The following is a 24,707-nucleotide window of genomic DNA, read 5'->3' as shown; positions in this document are numbered from 1 at the left end:
GTCTCTCCAATGTAGAGAATGCCACAAAGAGTGCACTGGATGCAGTCAACAAGACCTCTGGATGTACAAGTGTAAAGTGTTGCTTCACATAAAGGCCTTTTTGGGACCCTGCACTGTGGTCTTGATGGGATGGTACTTGAGTCCATAGATAGACATATGAGCATGGGAGTGGGATGCAGAACTGAAATGGTTGGCCACTGGAAGGGCCCTGTCACTGGCACAGACAGAGTGAAATTATAACTGCTGCTTCTTTAAGCATAGTTCCTAATAATAATAAACATAATAACTTGTATTTCATTCTAACCTCTGGTAGATACATCTAAAGAGAGCACACAGCCTTGGATGTATTCATTTGGTGGAAGTTATTCAGCCACCAGAATAATAAATTATTTCAGAGCAGTCTAGGAGAGAAAAAATATATGGTTAAAAAGTGGATTTCATGGGGGGCGTGGCAAGATGGCGTAGAGTCTAGACGTGTGATCTCGACCTCTCTGGCCGGACTTTTAAGTACCCGTTTTTAACCCCTTGTTTTCAAGTTTAAACTTTTTAAATTTTAGTTTAAATTATTAAGGAACTGTTATGGCTATTAATGGTTAAACGATTAAACCTCAAGTGCAGAAGAAGTTACATTTTTGAAGTGTTGAAGATTTGGGGCCTAAACAACTTGCTACAGCTTCAGGTTTAACTTCCTTAGAGTCTAAACCACAAAGACTGCCTGTGGGAGCTGAAAAAAAATGTCTCCTACTCACCAAGTGAAGGATGGAGCTGGAATTACCCGTTCTCTGGAGGAAGGTGCATGTTCCCAAGAAGTGGATCACGATTCTGGAAGCCTTTCGATTTTAACGGAGGGAGCATGCAGGAAGATGCCTCCATTGTCTGAAATGCTTCAGGAAGCTTTCCAACCTGAAGATATCGATCTCCTCCGTGATTTTGTGAAAAAATAACAAGCTGCGGGGGGAGACCAGAGTCGACCCCCCTGAGGAAGTCGGGGTGCCGTCGCTGGGAGTCCAGACCCGCAGTAAAACCGTTAAAATGCATTTTGTTGAGTTGCAGCAAGAGCCGCAGTTACCTGGTTCTGCCACTATGTCAGAGCAAGCAGGGCTGAGCTTTTCTGAGCTACGATGTAAGCAGTTAAATGCTGTCATCCAGTCTATAATGAATGAGCTGGCTCAAATGAATATTAGTATAAGTTCAGAAATGAATACAGTTAAAGCATGTGTGGAAGCATCTTGTGAAGATTTTTAAAAAATTCAGTCTGCTCTTTTGGAATGTAAACAGCAAGTGGCTTCTAATACAGAAAAAGTGTTGAAGGTTGAAAAATCCATTATAGAATTGCGAGAACGTGAGAAGGAGTTAGAGAGGAAAATAGACTACTTGGAGAATCAAAGCAGAAGGAATAATGTGAAAATTGTTTGTTTGCCCGAAGGTATGGAAGGACAAGATCCTCCTCATTTTTTTAAAGACTGGATCCCACAAGTACTAGGGCAAGAATTCTTTTCTGGAGGCTTGGTACTGGAAAGAGCTCATAGAGCTTTAAGAAGAACACCTTTACCTGGTCAACCACCGAGACCTGTAATAATTCGATGTTTGAATTATTTGGACAGAGAAGCAATACTTCGACTAGCAGTGCAAAATGCGAGACAATGACAAACTCCGTTATTGATTCAGAATAGCAGAGTTTTTTTTATCCTGATTTGAACCAAGAGGTCATTCAACGTTGATGTCGATTTAATTTAGTTAAAGAAGTTTTGTGGCGTAAAGGTTATAAGTCTACTTTTTGTTATCCGGCAGTGTTGAAGGTGTTTTATGGAGACTAACAATCTCAGTTTTTTGAGAATGATTGTGAAGCAATGATTTTTGCTGATTCATTGCCAGATGTAAGAGGACAAAGACGTAGTTCACCATTGTCTCCTAAAGAAAAATCTGGTTGTTCTGGAAATGGAAGAAATGGCAGAAATGGGAAAAACAGGAATGGAAAGAGTCCAACTTCTTTTGAAATGGGATCTCCGAGTTTGAAATCTTATTCATTTTATCTAGCCTTTAATTTGTGATTTTTTTTCCTCCTATTGGAGGGCCTATTTACGTTGATTTGAGTTTTCATTCATTTCACAGAACTAAAGAAATAAACTATCAAATGTAATTTCTCTAGTATGGCCAAGAAACAAGCTGTAACCTTGGCTCTAAGATATTGCTAGGAGTCAGCATAAAACTATCATAAATTACTTCTCGAAAGCCACAAACAGAACTGCTTGCAAACTGGAATCCATTTTAACTCTTACAATGCTGGCCGCTAATTATCAGGTTTAAAAAAATAATAATTACCATTACAAAGAAAAAAACATAGTACATAGTATATATCAGTTGCATTTCAAAAAACAAGTCAATTATCAAAGCTTTCTGCCTCTTGTAAAAGACAGATTTTGGAAATTGGTCTGTTCAGAAAGCTAGTTTTAGTCTTGATCTGAACTTGATGTAAAAGTCCTCCTTTGTCCTGGATGGATTCACAATCTTCCCCATCAACCAGGAATTTTGAGGGGCTGAATTGTCCATGACTATCACCAAGAGTGAAATTGCACCTGATCTTAGACCATTTCTGTTGCTCCTTGCACAGTGGAAGATATTCTTTCATCTATCTATACCAGAACAAATCTGATATAAATTGCACCTGCTTCCACCTGCAACATGCATATGTCTTTCTTCTGAAACCACTCCGTTGGCAACAAAGGCTTAGTCTCAAGAAGCCAAAGGTGGTGCAGGATAAGTGCTTTAAGATCATTTGGATCTGTAGAAGTCTTAGTGATTGGATGACTGTTGAGGATAGCTTCAATTTCACATAGAACTGTCCAAAGACCCTCCACATTAAGATGTTATATAGTTGAATAAAACCACCCTAACCTCCCTCATCCACCCCACTAACATCCTCCCTCCTCCCCTTCCTACACAAAAAGAAAGAAGAAAGGAGTTAATCACTATAAGACAACAATAATCGACTTTTTAGCTGCGGAGACTAATACACCCATCGGAGCGACTGAGAGATTAAATCTTAATACCAAGAGTTTTTAAATATGGGCTCCATACTTTTACAAAAAAATTATATTTATCCATCAAATTATACATCATCTTTTCTAAAGGAATACAGGATTTCATTTCAGTATGCCATCTTTGCATTCCTAAAACTAAACCAGATTTCCAAGAGCCGAACATTTTTTTTAGAAACTGCCAAAGCCAAATGTAAGAATTCAATTTAGTACATGGTCAATCTCAATCCTAAAGCAATTGAATTAATGTCCCCAATAAAAAAAAAACATTGGATCAAATGGTAAACTCACTTTTAATACTCGCTCCAAAAACAATTTAATTTTTATCCAAAAATTCTTAACCTTAGAACAAGTCCAAGTTGAATTTTAAAAAGTGCTCATTGCTTGTCAATATCTAAAACACAAATCTGATGAAATTAATTCAAATTTATTTAATTTCTGAAGGGTTAAATACAATTGATTTTAAAAAATTATATTGTACTAATCTATATCTTGCATTTATAACCTTAGTCATACTATCATGAAGAAGAAATTAATGATTTTTTTTACAGCAGCTTCAACTTCCATCTTTGAATTGCCAAGTTCTGAAAGATTTTGATTCTCCATTTACATTGAAAAAAGTTATTAAGGCTTTAAATTCTATGCAAAATGGGAAATCTCCTGGTGAAGATGGGTTTACATCTGAATTTTATAAAATTTTTTAAAGACCTTTGTTTTTTTTTTGTGTTTTTTTTTAATTTTTTTATTTTTCACACCATAAATCACAATAGCCATGATATACACTTTTTCTTTTTCACACATTTACAGTGACTTTTTCTCCCCCCCCCTCCCTCCTCCCAAGCCACCCCCCCACCCCCCCCCCCACTCTCATCCATTTTAGGTATACAATCTAGGTTGCATTAATTCAGTCAGACAATGTTGTCATTCAACAAAAATACACCAGAAATTCTACTGAGTCCATTCTTTTCTTTTCTTCTCCTTCCATCAACTTAGGTAATGTTTGTTCCCGGTAGGTTTTCGCTATTGTATTTAATGTAAGGCTCCCATACTTGTTCGAATATTTCAATATTATTTCTTAAACTATATGTTATTTTTTCTAATGGAATACATTTATTCATTTCTATATACCATTGTTGTATTTTCAAATTATCTTCCAATTTCCAGGTTGACATAATACATTTTTTTGCTACGGCTAGGGCTATCTTAACAAATCTTTTTTGTGCATCTTCCAAGTCAATTCCAAATTCTTTATTTTTTATGTTACTTAGGAGAAAGATCTCTGGATTCTTTGGTATATTGTTTTCTGTTATTTTATTTAATATCTGATTGAGATCATCCCAAAATTTTTCTACTCTCTCACATGTCCAGATTGCATGAATTGTTGTTCCCCTTTCTTTTTTACATCGAAAACATCTATCAGATACTGTTGGGTCCCATTTATTTAACTTTTGCGGTGTAATGTATAGTCTGTGCAACCAATTATATTGTATCATACGCAGTCTCGTATTTATTGTATTTCTCATCGTTCCAGAACATAATTTCTCCCATGTTTCCTTTTTTATCTTTATATTTAAATCTTGTTCCCATTTTTGTTTAGTTTTACCATTTGTTTCCTCATTCTCCTTTTCTTGCAGTTTAATATACATATTTGTTATATATCTTTTGATTAACATTGTATCTGTTCTCGCTTTATATTCTGTTTTTCTTACTCTATCCTGCATACTAGCTGATAACAAAAATAGGTCTATTCTTGAGTATGTTTTATGTCTAGTCGAGTAGTATGAGTATTCCTTTTCTTTTGGGTTTTGTTTCCTCCATATGTCCACAAGTTTCATTTCTTGCATTGATTTAATTATAAATTTGGTTACTTTGTTCTTCCTGTTAATTTTTTTCCCCGTTTTATCCATATTTGGATCCAAATTCAGATTGAAATCCCCTCCTATTAGTATGTTCCCTTGCGTATTAGCTACCTTCAAAAAGATATCTTGCATAAACTTTTGATCTTCTTCGTTAGGTGAATATATATTAAGTAGATTCCAAAGCTCCGAATATATCTGACATTTTATTATAACATATCTCCCTGCTGGATCTATTATTTCCTCTTCTATTTTAAATGGCACATTTTTGCTAATTAATATAGCCACTCCTCTTGCTTTTGAATTATACGATGCTGCTGTTACATGTCCTACCCAATCTCTCTTTAATTTCTTGTGCTCCAATTCAGTTAAGTGTGTTTCTTGGACAAATGCTATATCTATTTTTTCCTTTTTCAGTAAATTTAGTAGTTTCTTCCTTTTAATTTGGTTATGTATTCCATTAATATTTAAAGTCATATAGTTCAGCGTAGCCATTTTATATTTTGTTTATCTTCTCTTTCCGTTTTTCCATCATTAACTTTCCTCCTTTTCCATTTCTGTTTTCTTATTTTCAACTCTTTACCAGACAACATTCCTACAACATCCAACATTTTCCTTATTCTCCTATTTCTATCTTCTTTATCCCCAATCTCCCCTTCCCCTCCTGAGTTGTCCTTTATCCCTTGTCGGACAACCACATCTCCCCTCTCCATTTGGATTTGCGAATCCACTCGCAAGCGTCAACTGATTTTGCAGTGACCGCTCTTTTCCCCCACCCAGCCCCCCCCCAGAAAAGATTTCACTTTTCATATGTCACAAAGGTCACTCTTTTAATTCCCTCCTTATTCTCTCTATTCCATTACCTTCCCTTATTAATTCTTGTCTATACTATCTATGTTTTCCTCTAATTACAGATACTTTCACGTATGCCCATTGTCTCTATTCACTCTTATACCTCTTTACCCGCATACATATCAATCGTGGTCATTTTTACCCTCATTACCCGTCTTCATCCCTCAGTCTATTTTTGTCTTTACCCACATACATATCAATCGTGATCATTTTTACTCTCATTACCCGTCTTCATCCCTCAGTCTATTTTTGTAATTGTTCTGCAAATTTTCGTGCTTCTTCTGGATCCGAGAACAGTCTGTTTTGTTGTCCTGGAATAAATATTTTCAATACCGTAGGATGCTTCAGTGTAAATTTATATCCTTTCTTCCATAAAATCGCCTTTGCTGTATTGAACTCTTTTCTCTTCTTTAGGAGTTCAAAACTTATATCTGGATAAATGAAGATTTTTTGCCCTTTATACTCCAGTGGTTTGTTGCCCTCTCTTACTTTTTCCATTGTCTTCTCCAGTACCTTTTCTCTTGTAGTATATCTTAGGAATTTTACTACAATAGATCTTGGTTTTTGTTGTGGTTGTGGTTTAGGGGCCAATGCTCTATGTGCCCTTTCTATTTCCATTTCTTGCTGTAGTTCTGGACATCCTAGGGTCTTAGGGATCCATTCTTTTATAAACTCCCTCATATTCTTGCCTTCTTCATCTTCCTTAAGGCCCACTATCTTTATGTTATTTCTTCTGTTATAATTTTCCATTATATCTATTTTTTGAGCTAGTAATTCTTGTGTCTCTTTAGTTTTTTTATTAGATTCCTCCAATTTCTTTTTTAAGTCTTCTACCTCCATTTCTGCTGCTATTGCCCGTTCTTCCATCTTGTCCATTTTTTTCCCCATTTCTGTTAAGGTCATATCCATTTTATTTATTTTCTCTTCTGTGTTGTTTATTCTTCTTCTTAAATCATTGAATTCCTGTGTTTGCCATTCTTTAAATGACTCCATGTATCCTCTAACAAGAGCAAGTATATCCTTTACCTTGCCTTTCCCTTTATCTATTTCACTGTATTCTTCCTCTTCTTCTTTCTCTGGGTTGGCCATCTGTTGTTTCTTTGATGCCCTTTCCTCCTCTTCTTTCTTGTTTCCATTGTCTTCTGTGGTCTCTTCTTGCTGCAGGTGTTCTGCAGCTGTCGTTGCCGGCTGTGGAGATCGACTCCCCAGCTGGTCCCCCCTCCCGTCGGTGTGTTTTTTTTCATGCGCGGTTGCGCACTTTTACTCGGCTCTGTGAGCCATTGATGTAGTTCTTTTTCCACCGACCTGAGGTAGTGGGCTCCTCTCTCCACAGCGGGCCTCTTCGGACAGGTAAGGCCTTCACCTTTTTCCTCCGTTGTCTTCTCTTCCTCTCTTCTTTCCGTTGATTTTGATTTTTCTCCTTTTGTCTCCATCTTCTTTCCACCTTTATACTCACTTTTCTTTAACTTGTATTTCTGTGCCTTTTTATTTTCTCTTGTTTTTCCCGACTTTTCTGGAGAGGGCTGGAGTTCACCGTCCGGCCACTACTCCATCACGTGACTCCCAAAGACCTTTGTTAATGTAAGTATTAAAACAAGTGACTGCAACTTGCTCATTACCAGCATCCTTTTCAAATGCAGTAATACCTAAGAAAGATAAAGATTTATTAAAACCCAAGTCTTATAGACCTATATCATTATTAAATGTTGATTATAATATTGTTGCTAAAGTTCGGGCTAATAGAGTAAATGAATATTTACCTGAGTTGGTTCATTTAGATCAATCTGAATCCAATATTTTTTGTGAAGATTGGATAACATACAGTTGCAACCACTATGGCCTACCTCCTCATGAATATGCTGAAGAATCAAATCGGAGATGTGAAGATCCTTGGCCAGTAAAGCCAAATGGTTCTCTTCTAGCATACATACTCCACTAAGTCACCCATCAACTCTTAGTACATCATTCTCTAGAATGCGGTTGAGTTTATAAATGTGGCTTGTCCTTTTAATATTCATTCCCTTTCTCAGACTTGAAATTGCATCTGCAGCTCTCTTCCTCTGGCAAAAGCAGGTTATCTCCATCTCAGCATTAGTCAATTCTTCAACTGTGAGACTTTTTTTTGTTGAGTCTCAAGATTTTCTGTCTCCTATTGTGGTAGATCTTTCTGAAGGACATTATCTGATTAAAATTGAACAGGAAGATCACTTATTTGTTTTTCCTTTCTGCTATGATTCAAAAACCATCTTTTAAATTTGAGCATTCATGCTGTTGCCCTTTTCAAATAATTCCAGGATGAGAAATAATGGAATTATTTGGAACTGTAACATCATCAGTTCCTCTTAATGGATTAAGAGGGTAACTAACCATTTGTTCAGACATTATCTGACAGCATTTGCAGTTTTACTCCAGATTTCACTGGTAAAATTTCTTTTGATTTATCAGAATTTTGAAGCCACTCCTTTTGAGGCTGTGAAAGAAATTGATGCCCGGACATCCACATTTCTTTCTTTAGGAAAGATGACATTCAAACCTCAGGAAGTCAGATCAGCAGGATTATTAACTGTGTCAACATATCTCCACTCTGTTGGAAATGAGGCTATAAATTTTAGTGATTCTGTTAGCCAGTAAAGTTCAAAACCTTGTGGTTTTATTGTTGATATCTTTGTTAGTCCATAATATGGATTCTGGTAGTGCCATCTGCAACTCTTTTCAACATTGTGTCCATTCTGCTTGCCATGGTCATGGTTGTCAACTCCATTCAAGGGATAGTGACTGGTTTTAATTGAGCCACTCTGGCCTTTGCCATTGCAAATCCTCAATGTACCTGATCCTGGTCATCATGCAGTAATAGGTAACAGTTCTATAATGTGTTCACATGGATCAGCAAAATGATACAATTGAGATGATGTTACAGTTCCAAAATTTGTGGGTTTGAAGCATCTGTCAATCTTGAAGATCCTGAATCCATTCCTGTACAATGGATAGTGGTATCTCATCATCCCAACTAATCTTTCTTGCACAAATCATGCAGGACCTTCTTAGCTGTCAGGAGAACTAGGCCCAATATTCCTCGAGGATCATATATTGAACTGACAGTTGATAGAATCCCCCTCCTTGTGAGAGGTCAATCCTTCAAAAGAATGTTGAATTTAAAAACATCACACTGAACACACTATTGTGCACCTAACAGGAAGGTTGTCATGGTCTAAGTTTGAATTCTTCATTTCCTTTCCCCTCTCTGTTTCGGGCATGGCAGCCAAATCATGACCATTGTTGCTCTCCATTTGGTAAGTAGAAAGCCTTCTTTGAAACAAATTACTCTACAGAAGAGAGGCAGTCATCCCCATAAAAGTTGTACTTGATGGCGCTTATAGCTTGAGAGCTAAATTGTTCCATATTGTACTCAGCACAATTCCTAAGGGCAAAATTTGCACAACTTGCTGATGAAGTGACTCCAAATAGATGCCGTACATTCTGTATTCCACCATATTCTGACTGTAGTCTCTATCAGGCCATCAAAAGAATCTTAACAAGTCATGGTCTTCATTTGGTACTTTCACCTGGTGGAACATTGCTTCTATGACTGCAGTGATGACAGGTTCCTTACAGAATCTAGTTAAGATTCCTATTAATGTACCAGTCAAATCTGGACCTTGTGAGAGTTGAGAATTTTGTGAAACTCCCTGAAAGGTTGCTCCACAATCAACCTCCACATAAAGTTTTTTTCTATTTTGGATGTGTTACGAGCCCAAAGGACCCCAAAACCCAGCAGCAATTCACGAAGACAAGTAGTTACTTAAACAAAAGTTGTTTTTAATTATCTTTAAACATGAAAACAGAATCAAACTTTAACCTATCTCTATTAACTAACCCAACTTAACCACCTTCTAATTTTAAGCGCATGTATATGAGATGTGTGTATAAATTTAAGAAAAGTTCTTTGGATCACAGTTCAATCTCACTTCTCATTCTTCCAAGTTCACTGGTTGCAGGAAATTCTTATACTGTTCATCAGGCTTTGGTGCTTGAAAGGTAAATGCCTACTGCTCAAGAAGGTTCTTTGTAGGTTTGCAGAGAGGGATGTGTTGTTCCAGGATGTCCACAACTGAGGTACCACCATTAGTCACCTCCATGTCTTGCTGATGAAACTTTCCCCATCAGGGTTCTCCAGATGATAACCATTTTTTCAGGCAACCACAGAGTTCCTTTCTATTCCTGTTATTCCAAGAGAAACATCAAACCAATAGCACTTCCAGCCATCCACCACTCTGGAGCTTCTCTTTCAGTTCCAACAAGCTTCTCCTGCTGACACTTTTCAGCTGTGTGTCTCTTTCTCCATCTGAGATTCCAACCGCCAGCCACATGTCCTTCTCTCTCTCACTTGCAAAACTCCCTCCTTCTCTAGCAAACATCCCATCTGTTGTTTTAGGTAAACAAACCTCTCAATGACCTTTAAGTGAGCACTTTGCAGAAATGTCAGAAGTCTTGTAAAAATGTTCAACATAGACAACCTATCTCCAGTCCATTCATTTCATGACATCATTTCAATTAGCACCTACTTGTGAAATATATATACCATTCTCTATAGTTTCTGGAAAGTCACTGAATATGAATTCTTCAGTATTTCAAATAAGATCTGTTTTAAAATGTGTGTATGTATGTAACCTACTCTAATTTTCCCAATTTATCTCCCAAAAACATACCCAAATATTACATCACAGATGCAAAATCCCATGGTGTGGTAAGTACCATTTTTTGCCATCACTACATTCCAAGATATTATCTGCTACCTTTTCTGCATAACCTTTAAATATCATGTCAGACACTCATTTGTTGAAGTCTGAATGAAAGGAAGGATCCTCTCTTTAAATTCAGTGTACGCTTTCGACAACAATTCCATCACCAGGCATGAATATTTCCCTTTTCTTTAAAGGTTATCCAATGCAATAATGAACATTAACCAGCTTGGCAGTTTTTGTCACTGATTTCCGTTGAAGGTTCTTGGTCATCCCTAAGGCACTCAGGAAAGTCATTCTTGAACTGCTGCTCCCACAGCTCATCAATTTTAACAGTCAATATCTTGTTGACACATATAGCCATTTGCTTTTGAACCTCATTTTTCCCCCCAATGGTCAATTAATCATCCAACCAAGCATAGTTGTTACAGCACAAGGCCCATCTCCCACACCCCTTATCATATCTAGTGGTTCCAGAGCTTTTGGGACATCAGAAGCAATCAGCAACTCAATTTCAAAGTTGATTTTGCATAAACAAACATTTCTCAAATGCATCTACGGGGGTTCAATGTCATTTTGATGAGGGATGTTGTCTTTATGCTCAGGCATTGTCTTCTGAATGTATATGCCTGGGAGTTCACAGAAATCATTACTACCCAGTCCAGCAATCTCTAGGCCCAAAACAAGGTTGGCTTCAATGTTTTTAACTTGACCATCCACCACTCTGGAGCTTCTCTTTCAGTTCCAACAAGCTTCTCCTGCTGACACTTTTCAGCTGTGTGTCTTTTTCTCCATCTGAGATTCCAATTGCCAGCCATATGTCCTTCTCTCTCTCACTTGCAAAACCCCCTCCTTCTCTAGCAAACAATAGGAGTCAGTCTTCTGCTCCCATCTGATGTTTCTCTTGGAATAACGGGAATAGAAAGGAACTCTGTGGTTGCCTGAAAAAAAGGTTATCATCTGGAGAACCCTGATGGGGAAAGTTTCATCAGGAAGACATGGAGGTGACTAATGGTGGTACCTCAGTTGTGGACATCCTGGAACAACACATCCCTCTCTGCAAACCTACAAAGAACCTTCTTGAGCAGTAAGCATTTACCTTTCAAGCACCAAGCATCTTCTGACTTGAAGATTCAACTTGTTAATCAGCCCCACGGTGCAAAATGACGCAGTGCTACCTGGGTCAAGAAATACACAAGTATGCACTATTGCACGTCCTTTCTTGGCCTTGACTTGTACAGGTACTATTAAAAGTTTGCAATTATTCTGTCTGACCCCAGTAAGACCATTTATCTGTACCAAGGCTTCAGGACTGTTTTCATCTGCTTCATTTCTTGCTGTTTGTTCCTTTTCCATATTCTTATTTTCCTAGAAGATATGTAGCTTTTGACTATATATGTCACAGCTGAGTTGCTTTTTTCAGTTTTTGCTGATGTATTCTTTGCATAGACAACCAAAGCACACTCAGCTTTCCTACAAAATCAATGTTCTCATGATGTGTCTTTTCTAATTGTGCATACTTTTCCAAAGCATGCTTATCGTTACAGAATAAACATTTCTTCACAGAAGACAAACTTTCCTTTTCTTAATTTCTTTATCCACCACTGCCAGGGAGGTGACAAATGTACTTATTTTTCAATTTTGGTTGAGGCAGCATCTTGAACCCTTTCACCTCGTTCTCACCTTTTGGAGTATCCTTGATATCTCTAAATCCTGGTACTGATGTAATTTGCACGTGCCATTCCAAGAAATCCACAATAAAGTATACTTCAGGTTAACCGAACAACCAGAATTCCGAATATCTGAAAGTTTTATCGGGTAAGACATGATGTTACAATTTGAAAAAATGTTGAATTTCTTTTAACCCACTTGAGCTCAAATGGGGTTCTGGTGTGCGGTGAGCACCATTTTGAATCAATGGAGCTCTTGTCTACTAGACCAAGATATAGCTGCAAGGGAAAGATTTCACGCAACTGCTCAAGGGGGTCTCTGCATTGGAATCGACGGCACTTTCGTGGACTGTTGGAAGATGGGTCAGGTGTGGGTCAGTTGCACTGTTAATGCCCTTGGAATCAATGGGGCTCTCATGTACAGTAAACATTGGGGAAAAAAGGTGCACAGAAACCCTAGTGTTTTGTTGTTGCATTTTGTAAGCAGAAATTGCATTGTTTTTTGGTAAGACTTAAATATGTTAAAATTATTTCATGCTTGAGAAACCTTCTGTTGTTATTTGCCATTGTCTAACCACAGATACAAATGTTCTGCTGATGCTAGATTTATCTGAAAAATCTGCTTAATTGAGATATGTCCAGTCCAAAGCATTTAAAATAATCAGAAACCTATCTTCAAAAGTAGCATTTTGTCTATATTTTATCTGAAGTTTGCAACCCTTGCTCTCCATAAATCCCTCAGCCGGTAAAGCAACTTCTTTGATGGTTAACATATTAGGAGACATGTAATGCTCACGCATGTTGTCAGTATCTTCGTTGGAATTACAACATCGTCTTAAAAGAGAGGATATGCTTGTAAAGCCTTTGTGTCATTTGATTTTATTAATGACTGTGAAAGATCCTTCTCCATATAAGCTGTCACAATTCTATGTTCATTGCCAAAATACTCTTGTAGTAATGACCTTGCCTTCAGGAATCCCTTTTCTGGATCCATATGTAGGCAACTCCATACAATTTCCTTTGGCTATCCCTCAGTTCACCGTTCCAGTCAATAAAGATGATCTCTGGCATTTTCATTCTTGCTTTCAATATTGTGTTCAAAAGATTTAATGAATGCTTGATACTGAAGTGGGTCTCCACCAAAAATTTCAGTCTCCTTCTTGGGCAGGGAATGGAGACCTTGTTGCTGAATTAATAAAGCAGTAATTTCATTTTGTTTTCCCACAATTGACAATATATTGCCCTGTTCATCATTGCTTTGTCCACTTGGACTTCTGTTACCTGATGGGAGCTGCAAGTATTCTGCATCATAAGATGGTTCTTGGCTCACATCTCTGTCCACTTAGATCAATATTGGGGTTTGAGATCTGGCACCACCATCCCTTAAACTGCTTTATTTGAGTCCATACACGTCTCGTGACTGTACCACTGTCTCTACTTTGCTATTAAATATTTTCTTTTTCTGCTGTCCTTCCTCAAAGCATGACTCCAAAATATTAGACACTTTAGATTATTTACTTTGAACACCAGTTACCTCTGAGCCTTCTAGTATCCTCGACCTGGACTTATTAACAGCAATTTTTGTATCCAGTTCCAGCTATGCCTTTTTCCTCCTTAGCTGATGCTTCTCTCGCTTAAGATGCTGCTCCCACAACTCCTTTTCTATCCATAACCTGCTCCCCTTTTATCCTTATCTGTTCCTCTTGAACTTCTTTTGTCATTTTAATTTGAACCATTTCTTTTTCTGCTTCAAGAGCTTCTGTGTCAGCTCGAACCTTTAAGTATGTAGATGCAGTACTTGAAACACAGGAACTCATTCTAGAATACCTCTTGCTTCTCCTGCTTCCAGTGTTTGATGCACCATCATCCTCTATTTCAGATGTTGCCTTAATATCTAACTTTGTCTCTATGCTGGATTGCCCATCCTCCACACTACCATCTTGTGGCACACCTTCAAACCATTCCAAGTGGCTGCTCTTAGATTCTATTGATTTATTTTTTTTGCAATAATTGTGTGGGATTTGTGCTCTCAGCAGCCGTAACCGTCTCTTTTTCTATTACCTCTTTCAGTCTTACTTGAAGAGTAGTTTTGGCTCCACTTGAATCTAATCCCTATCATTGTAATTTTCCTTCACCTCGACACTTATCTCCTTTGGGCTGCTCCAGTGGCAGCTGTCATATCCTTATCCATTCAACTGACTGTCGCACTCAGACATCCAACTTGCACAACAATAACTCCAAAACCAAAACTGTCCTCAAAGGACAAGCATCAGTCTCTCCAAACCGCATTCTAACTTGCAATAAACACACAGAAGGAATCCTTAGGTAAGGCTTGCCACTTCTTCAATGGTCTTGATGATGCTGTTGATGATCATACCTCCTTCAGTTGGAAATGGTCTAGTCAGAGCACAATTGATCCAGTCTGAATTCCAAATCCAATTTTTAACTTTCTATTAACTTTATTCCATTTCCATTGACTTAATTGTAGTGACTACTTTCCTTTAGAGTCACTTGGAGGATATCAGAAAAAGTTGTTGTCTATGACTCGTTCAAACAAATTTGTACTAAAGTTGAGTATTCCAAAGTTTATTAAATGATGTTAAGCTTTGATAACATTATTATCAGCTGCTATGTTCTTACAAGTCATTAAAATGTTGTTAGATGGTCAATAGAAAATTCAGAACCTCACCAATCCATCCAGTTCACAGAACTAAACTAACTTCTCTAACATGGCTGAGAATCCAGTTGAAACCTTGGTTCTAAGATGTTGCTAGGAGGGAGCATAAAAATATGATTAATAGCATCTTGAAAGCCACAAACTGAACTGCTTGTAAACTTGCAATCCATTTTATCCCTTACAAGTGCTAATAACAAATGGGATTCCCTACAAAAGTATGCTCGAACTGGAGATATTAATTCCTAAGATCCTGAAGCTATCTACTCTTTAGACTTCAGGGGTGTGGACTTTCCCTTCTCCTGGTCAATGATTCTCTTCTTTGTCTAAATGATGGAAGAGTGGTTGTTATCTTGACCCCTTGCCAATAGACTTTCAATTACTTTTGTGAATTCTGTTGGGGTAAAATAAGCTTTGTTTCTTCTGTTGGGGTAAAGTAAACTAAAATATTTAGTTGGGGTAAATAAACTATGCAGGGATTCAGATTGAATCTCTGTCCAGGATTCAGACTCAGCTCCACTGATCCACATTTTCCCCATGACCCTTAATTTCCTGTATGATGAAAAAATAACTATGTTTAAGACAATAGACCACTGTGGTCCCTTATTGTTTCTTCTCCCTCTGTGGTTTCAGGGGATTCTCCTCTAGTCAGAATCTCTCAATAGATGAATAGACAATGAGGCAGCCTCTACTGCTTTCTTGAGCAGAAAATTGCACAGATTCACTGCTTTCTGGGAAAAGCAGTTCCTCCTCATCTCCATCTTAAATCTACTTACTTAAATCTTGAGCCCATGTCCTAGGCTCACCTTCCAAGCTTCCTGCTTCTATCTTATGTCTTTCATAATTTTTTCATCATTATGTTTCGAAAAGTCCCCTCTCATTCTTCTGACTTCCATGAAACTTGATCTCTCCTCATCATTGGAATCAACATGGTGAACATCCTCTTCACAGACTCTGAGGTAACTTTATCCTGACTCACACAAGGAGATCAGGACTCAAGGTGCAGCCTCACCAGTACCTCTGCAGTTGCAGCAGTATCTCCCTCGTCTTAAATTTAACTCATGCTCTCCCATGTCCCTCTACACAACCACATGCTGCAATCCTTCACTATTTTAATAATACGATTTTCTATTTTTTCAAAAGTAGATGAGCTCACATTTACTAACAATGCACATCAACTGCCAGACCTTTGGCCACTCACTTGACTTCATGCTGACATCAAAGAATAGAGCAATGGTACATAGAAATGAATAAATGTATTCCACTGGAAAAAATAACATATAATTTAAGAAATAACATCACAGTATTCGAACAAATTTGGGAACCGTACATGGAACACAACAGAGAAGTCCAACCGTGGACCTCCACCGCCTAAAATGACAGAAGGAAAAGACGAAATGAACTGACCCAGTATGTAAAAGTAGAAGACACAAATTTCTTGTTTATTTTCATTGTCTGATGACATTGTTTAATGGGTTTAATGTATCATATATGTTGAACGTTGAGTGGGTGGGGGGGTGAAGGAGAGAGGAGAGGGGAGGGAAGGGAAGGGAGGGGGAAAAAGGGGAGAAAATGACACTGTGTATATTCAAGAAGGAAATGTTTGTGTGTATTTTGGTCAGTATGGTTCATAGTGTGAAAAAATTTAAAAAAAAGGGAAATTGCAGCTATCTCCACCTGACATTCAATGGCATTACTATCATGGAACACCCACTGTCAATTTCTAAAGGGTTCCCTTGACCAGAAACTGAACTGGAGTAGCCATATACACCATAAAGCAGATTAGAGGCGAGTAATTCTGGGGCGAGTAACTCTCCTATCTCTTCAATGCCTATTGACTATCTACGAGGCGTATCTGGATGGGTGAACAAAAACACACAACACCTTTCAGGACGTAGCCTCCTTCCACAACGATTTACTCACTCAAACACTAATGTATGTAGCAGTAGTTTCTTCCCCCTACAGGATGTACTGCAACAACTCACCAAGAATCCACAAACAGCACCTTCCAAACCCGTAACTACAACCAGCTAGATGGACAAAGGCAGCAAAAGCATGGGAGCACCACCACCACCTGGAAGTTATCCTTCAAGTCACAGCCCATCCTGACTTGGAAATATCTTGGTATTCCTTCATTGGGTATACATACACCTCAACCATTGCAGTGATTCAAGAAAGCAGCACACCATCATGGGCATCCAGGAGATGGCAATTAAATGCTAGATCAGCTTATGAAGCCCACAAAAAAATTGCCACAAAAAAACTATCTTAAACCAGGAAGCCGTATTATGGGTGAGGATCTTTCCAAGACAATTTCAGAATAATTATACCCACCACATATGTTTACAATTGAGGGAATATGAATTAGAGTGGACAGTGAGCATAATTTTCATCAAGGCATTATTTAAAAATCTCAATAACAGTAGGATAATTAGTCTTTAGAGAAACAACAGAAAAATATTTGGAGAGAATGTGAATATTGGAGTGCTTTGAAGGAAACTATTTTCCTAATATACTTTCATTTACTGTGTAAAAATGTCAGTGGTTGCCTGGGAACAATTAGAAGGCAATAATCTAATTGAAAAGTGAAATGGCATCATATATTGCATATTTTTGATGTCCGGTATCAGTGAACTCCCTGTCTTTGATGTACAATGTTGGTCACTTATTGGAATCGCAGTTTAATTTCAACATACAGTATGGTAACAGGCCCTTCTGGCCCGTGAGCCCGTGACCAAATTACAGCCAATTGATCTACAAACCGCCTGTCCATTTTGAAGGATGGGAGGAAACCGGAGCACCTGGAGGAAACCCAGGAAAACACCGAGAAAATAAACAAACTCCCTACAGCCAGTGCCGGATTCGAACTGGAGTCATTGGCGCTATAATGGCATTGCACTAACCGTACTGCCCAAAATTAGCCCATTACTGTACATTGTTACATTCATTTGCTAATATGTGTCACCTAATGCAGGTTTTTTTGATAAATAGTATTTACAGTGGATTATCAGGTGATTTAATGAGTAGATGTTGAGATTTTGCTCAAAATGCAGGGGAGATTCAAAGTAGTGTGCAAAAAAAATGAGCTAATGATTGCCATTGATAAGTAGTGATTTTAAACTCCTTGTGGTTAAAGGAGTAAATAGATTATTTCATGCCTGTATTTTTAAAAAAATCTTTCTCTTCTAACAGGTCATGTAATGCCTGTGGATTAAACTTGTAACCGCAAAAATAGTACACCTAGCGGTGAACGCCAATAAAGCTGTTGAACTGGTGGAAGACAGCAGGCTGCAGCATTGCACAAAGTTTGGGAGGCCTGCTTTCCATCTCCAATCGGAATAAAAGGTTCATCAATGTAGTAAACTGCATTAAGTTCAGTACTCCACATTGTATGGCTTCAAAAACTTATGATAGTATTCCTTCTACATGTTGAGAGTGAGGTGTTAACTTTTTTTCCCGAAAATGAACTTTATTCATAATAGAACAAACAAAAACATTGCAAAATCTTTTTGCATCCTTAGTGTCATGTTCATACAGTCCATTACTGATTTGCTAAGTTGCACCATTGCCACCACTGTGGTCCCTTATTGTTTTTTCTCCCTCTGTTGTTTCAGGGGATTCTCCTCTGGTCAGAACCTTTCAATGTCTGGTAGGGGAAGAACACTGGACCAGCCATTCTTAATAGGGGCCACAGCACATTTAAGTAAAAGGCTTGTTTTCTTTTCACCTCACACAACATAAATATTTTTATGTTTATGTAGTCGGTAGGAGAGAATTACGAATGAAGTTAAAACTTGATTGCTTCACAGGGAAGGCAGCCTATAAACTTTAAGCAGAGTCCTAGGGGACCTTTGCCAAATTAAAGGTTGAGAATGGATGCTCTATAGTCCTTGGAATTCATCCATACCTCCCATCTCACGGGCTGCATTCAATGTGGCAAGAGGTTGCTTTCCAAGGAAGGCATCATGGTAGCACTTTCATATGGACAATGGAATAGATGATTATGACATTCTGAGAAAAATTGTGAGGTTAATATCTTAAAAAGTTTTGATTTTAGTTAACCATGTACATATAGGACTTTAAGAAAGACATATCAAAATAAGACAGAATCTGAAACTTGCATACTAAATCTACATAAACCAAACCATGATGGCATAAGATGTGAGGAGGCGATTGCCAACTGTAAAACCTCTTTAAAGGCCACATGTGTAGATAAGATTTAACATATAGTTTGCATTTTTGTGCCTGAAAATAAAATATACATGTTGCAATGAGAAAGGAGACCACTCCTCCTAGTAAGTGTTTAAGGTAGCAATGGATCTGATTTATCTGCAGAACAGTAAAAGCTGCATCCCAAGGTTTAGAAAGAAACAGTAATAGAGAGAGTGGATGAATTGGTTGCAATTTTTCAAATGCCATCAATACTAAGAATGGGATGGTAGCAAATGTCATCTCACTACTTAAAAATAGAGAGAATTGGGAACTACAAACCTGTTAGCCTGACATCATAGTTAGGGAAAAGGCTATTGTTATGAATGTCATAAAAAAACACAGAAAATAATAATTAGAAAGGGTAAAATCAACAGATATATGAAAGGATTCCATGTTTGAAAGCTCTGGGGTTTTTTGACTAGCAGAATAAATTTGGGGAAAACTGAATTTGCTGAATTTGGACTTTCCTTCTGTCTTCATTAAGATATTGATCAAAGAGCTATGAAGCAAAATTAGATCACATTGTATATACTGACATAGATTGGCAATTAGTGACATGGATTTGCAATTAGTTAACAGTCAGAAAGGAATAAATGCATGATTTTCAATTTGGCAGACAGGAATTAATGAGTTGTTGTGAGGATTGCTGCTGGGACTCCAAACTTTCACAATGTACATAAAAAATTGATTAGGAGTACAAATGTTTTGTCTTTAATGCATTTTCATGATGTAAGTTTGGACTGCAGAGAGGAAGTGATGGACAGAGTATATTGGTTACCCACTGCACAGTCACACTGAGACTGGCCAATGTCCAAAGTGATGCAGGAGTTCTTCTCTAAAGAAGCAATGCACTATGAAATACATTCAAGATGAATGAACTGGTAAGAGTGAACTGGAGACCTTGATGATGGGATCAATTTGGGCACCAGGTTGACTCAGCAGTTTTGGATGGAGATTGATGACCAATGAACCTAAACTCCCTTCACAACAAAATCAGCAGATGATGAGATAACATGGTAAATTGGTTATATTGTAAAGACCTGGGAACTTCAACTGCACTGACACAGACCTAATCCTGCCACATGTTTCAATTCTCCTATTGCTCCAAGAATGTCCTGCAATGGGGACCATTGCTGTTTGTCATATATATTAATGATCTGGAGGATGGGGCGGTAAATTGGATTAGTAAATATGCAGATGATACTAAAATAGGGGGAATTGTGGATGATGAAGAGGGTTTTCAAAGATTGCAGAGGGATTTAAACTGGTGAGAGGAGTGGGCAGAAAGATGGCAGATGGAGTTTAATGCTGATAAGTGTGAGGTGCTTTATTTTGGAAAGAATAATCAAAGCAAGACATATGTGGTAAATGAGAGGGCGTTGAAGACTGCAGTGGAGCAGAAAGATCTAGGAATAATGGTGCATTGTTCCCTGAAGGTGGGAGTGCATGTGGATAGGGTGGTGAAGAAGGCCTTTAGTATGCTTGCCTTAATAAATCAGTCTATAGAATATAGGAGTTGGGAAGTAATGGTAAACTGTACAAGGCATTGGTGAAGCAAAATTTAGAGTACTGTGTGCAGTTCTGGTCACCGATTAATAGGAAGGATATTAACAAAATAGAGAGAGAGCAGAGAAGATTTACAAAAATGTTGCCTGGGTTTCAGCATCTGGAATACAAGGAGAGATTGAGCAAATTAAGTCTTTATTCCTTGGAGCGTAGAAGGCTGAGAGGGGATTTTATAGAGGTGTTTAAGATAGTGAGAGGGATAGATAAGAGTTGATGTGGAAAGGCTTTGCCCATTGAGATTTGGAGAGATGGATACAAGAGGTCATGGGTTGAATGTTGACAGGTGAAGATTTAGGAGTAACATGAGGGGGAACTTCTTTACTCAGGGAGTGTTACTATGTGGAATGGGCTTCTGGGAAAGGTGGTGGAGGCAGGGTCAATTTTGTCATTTAAGAAAGAGTTGGATAAGTATATGGATGGGAGGGGGATGGAGGGATATGGGCAGAGTGCTGGTAAGTGGGATTAGAGGAGGGTACTTGGATCAGTGCAGACTAGAAGGGCCAAATTGGCCTGTTTCCGTGCTGTAATGGTTATATGGTTAATGCACAGTCTTGCCAGGTAATATTTCCAAACGTTAACATACATTCCTTGCTGCTGAATATCAAAACTGAATGGAAGAAGAATGTGGTGTAACTTTTTACATTGAATTTTATTTAGAGATATAGCCTGGTAACAGGCACATCCAGCCCATGAGCTCAAGCTGCCCAATTGCAAGCAATTAACCTGCCAACCCTGTCTGCCTCTGGAATGCACCTGGAACAAACCCATACAAATGTAGTGAGAACATACAAACTCCCTACAGGTGGAATACGCTGATTGCAGGCCCTGTCATAATGTTGCACTAACCTCTAAGCCAGTGGTTTTCAAACTGCCCTCCCAGACTCATATTCCATCTTAAGCAATCCCTATGCCATAACTGCTCTGTGATTAGTAAGGGATTGCTTAAGGCGGTATGTGAGAGTCGGAAGAGAAGGTTGAAAACCACTGCTCTAGGCCCACTTGTTACTGAAATATTTTGCTTGAGAAAGATTGTCATTAGCCCATTCCGTTTGGAGTTAAGAAACCATGCACATAGGTCAATTAGGTATAATTAAAACAGTGGTTTTCAAACTTTTCAACCTTTAGGACAGTGAAATAAGTTTCTTGGAATGCGCATAGGTTCTTAAAAAGGCTTATGCAAGTTATCTTGATTTCAATAAAAATTTTTAAAATGTGGAAGGATTTCCCTGTTATTTAGTTTCTATTAATATTCTATTAATATTCTGTATTGTCATTTGCATTTACAATGCTACACTATTATTTCAAGTGGGTGAGGTATTTGGTTTCAGATGGTTCTGCCAATTTAAACAAAACGGAGAGTTTTTAATTGAAGTCTCTCGGCAAGGTCACGGCTTTCTTGTTCCCTGCGTTGAGATGACAATTCCAGAATAAGATTTCATAATAGAGAGTCAAGAGTGATTTCTCTCAACTCGAATGCAAGGCCTAATTGACACCACAAGCTGAGATTCAAAAACAAGAAGATCTTAGCGCCATTTGAAACAAATATTTTGACAAATCAATTCAAAAGATCTGATTTGCCAATGACCAAATATACATAATGTAAATAATGTTTGTTATGCATAATTTCTCTACATTTAATATAAGTAATTTTATTTCATGTCCATGACAGCCTATGCAGATCTTAATTTAACATTAAAATAAAATAGCCTGATTTATGCAAAGCCGAATGTGTCTGATTTTAGTTAAATTCTGTCATGGTTTAAACCTGTATTTGGGGTCATAAAATATGGAAGCCGTGGAAAATGATCTGAAACTGGTCACCAACGCCATGCTTACAGCAAAAGTAGACAAAAAAACATGCATGTGAAATGTTGAAAGTATCATGGTTTCAGAGAAAGGACGTTTGGCTCCCTACCAAGAAATCCTATTCTGGGATTGTCCTCTTAATGGCATCTCTCGAGGTTTATTGGCTTCAAATTCTCTCCATTGTGAAAGGTCACTCCGGCGGCCCTGACCAAGTAGAAAAGATTCCTCCAGTGCAGACAATGGCAGAAGTCACCCTTTAAATGTCCTCTCTTCTACATCTTGCTATTTATACCAAGGCTCCCCACAAAGATGTCACTGTTTGACCAGTGTCCTTCAAAACAGCTTAATTAGCTGAAAGGAAAGCTATGTCTGTGCATGTTTGTGTGAAAAAACAAAAACCTCTCCCCTTTCAGAATGCTCATGCACTACCTTGTCGGAAATCTCTAGTTCTGAAGAGGAGCACATAAATGAAACAGCGTTCCATTCATACACAGTCAGGTCCCTGACAATAATTTTAGGGGATCTTTTCTCAGAGCTCTTTTCTCTCGCCTACTTTTTAATAGCGTATCTCCTACTGGTTTTCCGCCATCCCAGAGTTAACATTGGTACCTAACAAAGCATGTCATAGACCAATTGCTGGTCAGACTTGTAAATACAATACGATAGAGAGTTGTCACAGAGCTGAGAAAGAGTTTCTAAATTTACTAGATCATCTAAAATCTGTTTTAGTTGCAGTAAAAGTATGAATCTGTCTGAGTTTTGCTTCCCAGGGTGCTGGGATTTTTCTGTGAGTGAAATCGATGATTCTGTATAGCAGAGAATGACATGAGACTATACTTGATTCATGCATTTCCTATAGCAGGTGCACATTAGTCCTTAATGACTGTTTTATAAGATAACTGTAATAGTCAGGGAACAGCACTAACAGTCTGCAATTGTGATTGAAAACAAAAGCAAACTGCCAGAGGCACTGTGTTGCGGTGCCTAACAGGTGCACTCTGCCACAATCTGTGCGCTCAGTGTAGCCGATGGTTAAATTAACTAAATTAAGCACATTGCAAGTTGCACGGGAGCCTTGCATGGCTTTTTTTTTCTCTTGAGGGTCGAAGTACAAAGTGAACTTCGGAACATGGCAACTGTTTCATTCAGTGAGTGTGAATTTTGTACAACTCAAAAGAAACATTGTTTAAAGAATGGCTCACTTTCTTTCTTCTCTGCCAGTGCTATTGTGCATGTGTCAAAGGAGCATCTCTGCCATCGATCAGTTTGATGGCATCGTCTAGGACTTCCCACATTGACAAGATAAACTGCAGCACTCCCTCCAGACAGGTACGTAACTGTGGAGAGTGCAACACTGCAGAACAGAGGCCTGAAGATCACAGAAAATATTTGTCCCACAGACAACACACAGGCATGGCCATCACCTTTGACATGAAATGTTGAATAGGAGTTTGTTTTCTAATTTCCATGGTTCATTTTTGGGCCACGAAATGTAAATACTTAGTAAACTCACGGCAGTGGGTTCAAAGGAATAAAACGCAAAGGAGACCTATTAGAAGCAATTCAAGAGTTCGTGTCAGAATCAATCAGACTTCAGATCCACTTGAAATGATCTCAGGAAAAGTGGTTGTAAAATGAGTTTAGATTACAATTACAAAGAGGTGAAAAGTTTAAGAATCAGTGGTTCAGAGCCAACAGCTTTACGTACTTACAACTGAAGCATTTTAAGAAAGAGCTAAAATGCTCCATTCTTTCATTACCATAACATGATACAATTTTTTATAAATTCGGTAAACTATTTTTTTGTTAATTCATATAAAAATATAATCAATTAGCCACATGTGAATGACTTATTCTTTGAAAAATTAGCACAAACCCCCTTTTCCCTTCAGCAATATTGCTTTTACATCTCCACTACTCTTTAAACATTTGCCATTTTCTATTTTTAAGTCCAGGTGTGGAGTTGTTGTTTTGGTAACTTTTAAAGTTACTTCAAGACTCCTCATGTCTCATTTTGATGGCTTGAGTGAATTGTCAGATGGACCAGAGAAAGTGATCATTCTGACTGTTAAACTCCTTTATTGTCATGTGAAGGTTTGTACAATTGAATGCTGCAGTGTTTTCAAAACTGATGGCATAGAAACCTAAATCTGAATGTTAAAATGGCTCCATAACAGTGTACGATAATAAAATGCGATGATGTTAATTTGGTTTCCTTGTACAGTTCAGCACAAATTATAATTCTTGAAGTAATTGAAGCATAAATCTTAAAATTCATCTCCTTTTATCAGCAT

General features: G+C 38.0%; 1 long non-coding RNA gene across 2 annotated transcripts in view; it reads left to right on the top strand.

The window, feature by feature from the left end:
* The window catches only part of LOC138737724 (uncharacterized), a 43,573-nt gene extending 19,767 nt beyond the window's left edge, over positions 1 to 23,806 (top strand). Inside the window, exons 2-3 of one of the 2 annotated variants that reach the window (XR_011341175.1) lie at positions 18,022 to 18,174; positions 23,635 to 23,806. This is a non-coding gene — a long non-coding RNA (uncharacterized lncRNA). Of the gene's footprint in view, positions 1 to 18,021; positions 18,265 to 23,634 lie in introns of those variants that run through there. The other variant, XR_011341174.1, reaches the window with a different exon arrangement.
* The last annotated feature ends 901 nt before the right edge of the window (positions 23,807 to 24,707 follow it).

Source organism: Narcine bancroftii, chromosome 6 (assembly GCF_036971445.1).
Source record: "Narcine bancroftii isolate sNarBan1 chromosome 6, sNarBan1.hap1, whole genome shotgun sequence".
Classification (NCBI taxonomy): Eukaryota; Metazoa; Chordata; class Chondrichthyes; order Torpediniformes; family Narcinidae; genus Narcine; species Narcine bancroftii.
The sequence above is the reverse complement of the archived record's forward strand: the minus strand, read 5'-3'. Positions and strand labels throughout refer to the sequence as shown.